The sequence below is a fragment of the Physcomitrium patens genome, chromosome 26 (genome assembly GCF_059467195.1).
Source record: "Physcomitrium patens ecotype Gransden chromosome 26, ASM5946719v1, whole genome shotgun sequence".
Classification (NCBI taxonomy): domain Eukaryota; kingdom Viridiplantae; phylum Streptophyta; class Bryopsida; order Funariales; family Funariaceae; genus Physcomitrium; species Physcomitrium patens.
This window is the reverse complement of record NC_143435.1, coordinates 8,989,400-8,997,246: the sequence shown is the minus strand read 5'-3', so window position 1 is coordinate 8,997,246 and position 7,847 is coordinate 8,989,400. Positions and strand designations below refer to the sequence as shown.

Here is a 7,847-nt window from a genome sequence, read left to right as displayed (position 1 = left end):
ACATAAAAAGAGTGCCTTAAGGTTTATTTTGTTTTTGACATACCACAAATTAACCCTCTCCAAAGGTTCATGAATCAATCACTAAACTAGGCAATGTAAAAGATGGACATTTAAAATTGGTGGTTACCTACATAAAGAGCACAAGATGGTTCAAAAACATTTAACATGCACTTCAAAAGAAATATTTTTTACATAGTTGTTTAAGAATAGTAGTTCAATAAAAAGAGATCTACAAGAAGGCTTATTTTCGAACAATATGTTAAAAAAGAGAACTAAATTAATGAAGAATCCTAAAACCAAATTGTGGGGTGTAATGTAGTAGCAACCAAAGTAAGTTTAAAACATATGTTTCTCTTAGAAATTAAACAAAAGTTTTCTTTAACAACATATTCTTAATTAGTATACCTCCTATAAACCTAGGGCATTGCCATTGTTGACACCAAGGACAATATCATATGCCCTAGCCTCAAAACGAGAGTCCCATCGTAGCCCATTCAACGATCCCGACATGGTATGGAGTTTCCTTAGAGCCTACTGTGGACACTCCTTCCTCTTGCCGTGCCTAACGCATCCGGATTTAGACTAAAGCTTTAAGGGGAGACATATTTAATGGGGGGAGGGGTGTTGGGAGTGGGGTCCCCGAGGCTAGCCTTGTTGGCGCCAATGCACTTAGGATGTATTGTTGATAATTCGCAAGAGGTATCTGTACAGATTACTCCAGAGAAAGAATTTGTGGAATTTGTTGCCAGATATGGTTGTCATTTGACAACAAGGATTTGAACCATCAACTGCTTTAATGCAATTTTTGCAATCTTTGGTACAACCAACTAACCAACCATCCTTTTGCAGTTTAAGATCCTTTTAAACCCTTAACCCTAAACAAGACATCAACCAACCCAGGTTTTACAACAATCTTGAAACAGTAAACCTTGATATGTAAAAACCGGTCGCCTTTGCACTGAATTAATGCATAAAATGTTGCATAAATGACAACCCCCTTATACTTACTCTATACCCAGAACGAAATTCCCGTTCGTACTGCACGAGGTGGATCGGGTTTCGAAGCAGCACTTAACGTCAGTTTAGGGCTAGGATTCTAGAGCTTGAGGTACGTGAGGACAGCACGGCGAGAATAGGAGAGCCACGCACAGCAGAATCGAGCTGTGGATGAGCTTAACAGAAGCACCGGGACGAGCCTCATGGATCTGTTGCGTCTTGGAGCAAGGCGGGCTCTGCATCGGCATTTAAAGCGTTTGTCGGTTAAGCATTAACTTGCCTTGCTCCCTCTCAGCAGTGTTAATATCTGGTCTGCCCCAGCTTCACGCAGTGGCTAGTTAACCGGGCTGGACGGATTTGCCACTCGCCGCTGGCGGGGGCACTGGATACAAACCCCTGGCAGAGAGTCCTTCTGGAGAAGCACAAGCCTGTCAGAGTTTCGCTCCCTGATGAAGCTGAAGAGCCGCATATATTTAAGGTCTTAAATCTCACACCCTGTGAATTCTCCTCCCCCCCCCCCCGATTCCTTTCGTTTCTCCCGTTCCTCCCTCCCCTAGTATCAGTATATGTTGTGTTCTTCGTCCATTCCTTGATTCCTCATTTTGCAGGTAAGTTCTCCCCCCATGATTGCTGCGTTGGAAACCAACGGGGAAGTCTGTCTAATGCAGGGTGTCAACCACTCTGTCTCTCTCGCTGTGTTTTTTTTTGTGCTTATTTTTGTATGTTGTCCCTCTTTCGTTTGTATTTGAATGTGTATATGGGAGAGAGATGTCTCACCAGATGCAATTCCTTTGTCAATTTTAATTTAATTGAATTTTATTCACCATGGAGAAAGCTTCTGGTAATCCAGATCTATTAATAGCTTCACAGGAAGCTTGGATATCAGATTCCTCGGGGACACTCAGGCTGCAAACTCGACGCTATCTTTCAAAAGGCTCTGGATTAGGGTTTGCATCTGAATTAGGGTTAGCTAGGTTATGGTCAAGGAGCTTCACAATTTTTGACAATCACTTTGGGTTTTGGAGGACGATACTGATTTTATTTTAAGTGATTGTGAAACGATTTGATTCTGGGGAAGTATCCATTTCTTTAGATTATATTAGACTTGTTTCACTTTACGATGATTCCCACCTCTATTTCCAGAATTAAGCAAACATGGAATTCAGAATAGTAGCAGAAACATGTTCCGGTATCGGGGTGTCTTACCTTGTTCCAGGCAAGTTATTGACATATATCAAAATACAACAAAATAATTAATAGCAATGCAAAACAATGTAATTATGAATCAATCACACAGATTTTATTAGTACTACATTATAAAATGTATGATTAAAAGAAGATGAATAAGAATAAATAAATAAATAAATAGCACACATTTATGTGCAAAGGATGTTTGAAAACAAATACTACACTTCTGGATCAGAAAAAGGAAAAAAACAAACAAATAAACGCATGTTACTGTAAAAAATGTGAGAGAAACGAAACATGATGTGGGATTTTGGTTTGTGGTATGTTCTTTAACATTTTGCACACAAAAAGGAAAAGTCATAAACATTAAAGTTAACTAAATTAATCTCTGATATTACCGTTTATTTTCCTTCAGTTTGACGATCTAAAATTATTAGAAGATATTGTTGAATAATCAGTTGTGTAGATTATTTAAAATTTATGTACATGAATTTGGCAAATAGATTGTTAACAACGTTTTTTATTTTATTTTTATTTTTTTTTAATGAATTTTAATGATACAATATGAACTTTATCATTGCCAATCTTTACAGATAATAGAACATAAATGTGTCTTACACTTTATTGTTGATGTTTGTGTTAAAAAGCCTAAGATAATGCCAATGTTAATAACAAGTTTTTTAATTTTGAATATATTTATTATTGTATCTTTACTATAGACATTAACATTATTCTTTTCACTAGGAATACATGTGTGCAAACGTCTATATATGTTTGAGATTTTGAAGAATTCATTAGACAAGAACATATTCTATGCTATTTCAAAGATGAAATTTATTAGATTTTGAATTAGTCAATAATAATTATAAAAATAATGAAACTACAAAAGGTTGCATGTTTAAGAAAGGCAATAATTTAATTATGTGGTGACAAACAGAACAACCTAACACTACTAGATTGTTTTTTTTTATTAAAAATAATAATAATAATTAATAACAAATGTGGTTTTCATGACATACAAGTAAATATGTAGATTATTTTAGTTTTTATTTGTAAAATGTTGCCACCTATAAATTCCAATTACACCTCCTTCTTCTTTTGCAAAAACATGAAAATTATTTGGAAATAATAATATCTATTTGAGTAATCTATTTCTTTATGTATAATAATTAAATTTTGACTAAACTAGATTACGATTATTTTTTATTTTGTTTGTGATTATAATTGGAAAATTAAGTTATTTGATAAAAAAAAGAACTCAAACAAAAACAACTTTCCGTGTGTATCTTTTGAAGTCTAAAATCTTCTAATATTTTTTTAAAAAAAACTTCAGTCATATACAATTTGGAGCAAACAAAAAAAAAATCTGTGTATGAAGTGCATAAAATAAACCTCTTTCTTTACACATTTGTGGAGAAAATTGAGAGAAAATATATGTTTCATCATGTTGAAAGCTATAGAAGTTTTATTTTTAATGCTTTTACAACATTCTGAGGAAGACTGTGCCACAATCTTTTAAAATCACCAAAGTCTAAAGATGTACAAGCATTGTTCTTTGTGCATTGTATTAGTTTCTAAAGAAAATACTTTTAACATTCCTTTTTAAAAGAGAATAGGTACATATATATATAATGCAATTATGTATGAGTATTTTCTCTTGAGATTATTAACATAATTATAGTCTATTTATTTATATTATTAGATAGACGAAACTTGATGAGTTCTAGAAAATGAATAGATAGTAGACAAAAGATATAACACAATAAGTATTAAATTGATAGCATATTAAAAAAAAAGATATAACACAACAAGTATCTTATGTAAAATTTTATACAAATAACAAACAAAAGTCAATTCAAAAAGTTATTTCATGAATGAAACCATAAGATCTTCAACAATTAGACAACCCAATAGAAAATAAGAAGGTACTAATAATATTATGATTCTTGCAATACAAAGAAGCAACTACAAAATTATTATTAATCTTGTTACAAAAATGTTTGTTCAGACCAAAAAAATGATATGAAAAAAATAATCATAACAAAAATAAACATGGCGCTGACATTATAATGCTTGAATATTCCAAAATTAATATTGATGAATATTAAATTTAGGAGAATGATAAAGTGATCCAAATTTTTACTAAAGCAACCCACTCTATTTTAATCAACACTGCACCCTTGCAACCCCATCTCTATTCTTAGCCATTCCTTGTTTCCAACTGTTGCTAAAGATGGGGGCAAGGAACTAGGAACATTGAGGACATGGGTGACCATTGAGAATAAGCACAAGGTTGAAAGGTTACAATAATGGTTTAAATATATGGGTTGATTTAGTAAAAATTTGGATTGCTTTATCATTTTTCTAAATTTATTTAGAAAAATAAATTGTGAAAAATAAATTGACATTAAAAAAATATGAAAAATAAACTAAAATAAAAATAAAGTCTTTAAAAATAAAATCCAATGATTACTAGGAATTTAAATATTTATCTCTATTTTATTTTACATTTTTTATGATTAAGTGTAAGTTTTAAAATCTAACTAAAAATAATAATAATAATAATAATACTTACATGTTCATGTTGACATATTGTAGCTAATCAATCACAAGCACAAGGCAAAGGAACACTAATAAGAAGTGTTTGTTTCTTCTTCCTATAATATACAGTTGCATAATTAAGATGAAACCGGAAAAGATAGAATGTGTTACTTAAAAATACCAGCCATGTCGAAGAACCAATACCAGCCACATTATCCCTACAATTTCTTAATATTAAAAAATAACATAAAAATAAATAAAAGAGAAAATTTCAGAAAATCAAACTATGTTTAGAGATACTAAACAAACTGTACCACACATTTAACAAATTTTTTTTAATGATTAGTTAACAAGCTTTTTAAAAAAAATTATTGAATATTTTATTTGATGAAACAAAAAAAAATTCCTAAAATTACTTATATTTATGTAATTTTATAACATCACGTAATTACAACAATTTCACACAATATATATATATATATATATATATTATTGCTATTGTAGTATTACATCTAGATTTATGCTTTTTAAATATTTTTATGAAGAAGTTCTGTAATATTAAGTTTTTCTTGTTTAAAATGAATAAAATTAGCATTTTCCTGAATTAATTTCTTGTTAACAAATGTTTTAGTCCCAGTTTTGAAAGAGGTCTTTACTCTTTTTCAATTCCTTTTATTCCCTTTTTTGTGTTTAAGGGTGTAATAGACACAACCCATGTTTTTAAGATTTCTTGTATATCCAGGTGCTGCAAACTTCAATCAATATGCTGTGATCCTAAATACCAGTTTGGTAATTTGAAACTTCATTTGTAATCAGTCTTAGAAAGTGTAATTTAATTTTGATATAAAAGAGAATTTATTAATTAATCATATATTCATTGAATTTTTAGTTTTTCAAATTTGTTTACAATTTAATAGATCTGTTCAGAGTGTGCGTTTACATTCATACATCCAGAGTGAATTAAAAATTATAATATGGCTGCGAAATAATATTTTTGTTGAAAATTATTCAGTTTAGAACGAAAAATAATAAATTTACTATTGTCATATCGTTACAACAGTAGGTTGATTATTTATTTTTAGGAATACAACACAAATTAATACAGCTGAAAAATATTAATATTATCATGCCAATGTGTTGTAACAAAACATGCATGGATGCAATAAAAAAAAAAAACAAAAAAACAATAATAATAATAATAATAATAAAGAAAAAAAGGTTAAACGGGTCAAAATGAAAGGATAGAAAAGAGCATGGGAATTGCATGGAGAAGCAAAAAAAATATGAAGTTGAGCCCCATATGCCACCACCTCAAAGAGAAATAAGATGGCTGATAAAAGAAAAAAAGAAAAGCCAAAAAACAATCCATGTCCCATCCATCTTTCTCTCAATTCCAATTCTCCATTATCCTTCTTTATGACTCTCTTATATTTTGTTAAGGATATTAATCTCAAAGAATCAAAAACTCAATATACTCTTGTGTAACTCAAAATAATAGATATTTACTCAATTTTAATATAGTATTGGAATTAGAATAACTATTACCAAAGATAAGAAGCCTAAAAAGTCTTCAAATAAGACTAACAGCTAGAAAGACATTGACAAGAGTGAAGAAGGCTTCACTCTTGTCTCCATATATACTATCAACTAGGAGCTATGTAGCAACATCCCATAGAACCTCCAATACATGTCCAATTTGTAAGACACATGAATTAACTTGCAGTGCAAATTTCTTGTATATACACCACATCATTAGCTTGTACTACAAGCTATCTACACATGCAACACATGGCTAACTTGTTGGCTAAGTTTCTAATCTACAAATCAATTGTAATACATGTATAAAGTCAAATATGTGTCTATGAAGCTTTTGAGCAGCTTCATTACAAGATATTATTAAATCTACCTACATTTATCTTCTATTTGACACTTCTTATCTAGATAAATATGTATGTCCATGATACATTCTTACATAAATACATTGTTTTCAGTCATTTATCTTTGTATTCTCTATTCTTTTTGTGTAAAGATTTAATATGTGAGAAGGGGAACTGTACTACTTCAAATGAATATATAAATATAAATATATACATCAAGAATGAAAACTTCATACTTAATATGTTTGTGTGAGCTGAATGTTGATCATTTGGACAAATTTTCTTTGATGTTGTAGGTTCAATGATAAAGTTTCCATACCACACAATGGCTATTTATTTATTCTTTTCTTTATATAATCTTATCATTTGCAAGGTAGAAGCCAATATGTCTTTTTTTTCTTTATGTTTAATTCTGTGTTTGATGTAAATCCAGAGTCAAGACTTTTTAGCTTTCACATCTTTCTCTGCAAGAAGGGTCAGAAGAATACTACTATTTGTGTACTTTTAGAAGCGTTTTTTTAATTTTATTTATTTTAATTTGATTTCTCCAGCCATTATCTCCAGCACTTAAATATCACTGTCAATTTCTTCTCAGTTTTCTTCATGTGCCCTCTATTTCATCCATCCATTTTTTCATTCATTCAATCCATCCAATCCAACTCCTTTTCAACAATTTGAAACATTTTGTGTCTTCCTTTGAATGATCTCACATGATCTCATTTCATTGCTTTGTGTATTGAAAGCTTACCTTGTATGACTTTACAATATATATATATATATATACATATATATATATACATATATATACATCATGATCAAAATGATGATAAAGACAATAAAGAACATGAAGGAAACCAGATTACAATACAATACAACACAATGGTGTAGGAGTAATTTATTTACAAAATTGCAATGGCCAGGAAGTGTGGGCACAGAAATGTTCAAAGTTACCACAAAATAAAGTGAGGAAAACGATACACTACATACATACATACATACATACGTTTTCTTCTTCTATGGATCAATAATTCTCATTAATGACGAATTAATCAGGGTCATTAATTAGTCTGAATTGTAGTGAAGAGGGGGCTGAGTCAGCGATCGGGGGCGGGCGGTCAACAGAAAAGGGCGAGTGGGTGACGTGGAGGGGTAGGAGCCAGGTGGAATCTGCCAGCGCAGCCAGGTGGAATCTGCCCTCCCACCCATGTGTCGCGGCTGGACACTGGACCCCTCCCCAAAAGGGGG

At 31.1% G+C, this 7,847-nt stretch overlaps 1 long non-coding RNA gene across 1 annotated transcript; it reads left to right on the top strand.

Annotated features, from left to right (window-relative positions):
* Positions 1 to 451: 451 nt before the first annotated feature.
* On the top strand, positions 452 to 3,678 carry LOC141044978 (uncharacterized). The gene is made up of 2 exons (XR_012216824.2): positions 452 to 1,474; positions 1,605 to 3,678. It is a non-coding gene; the product is annotated as an uncharacterized LOC141044978 (long non-coding RNA).
* Positions 3,679 to 7,847: the final 4,169 nt, after the last annotated feature.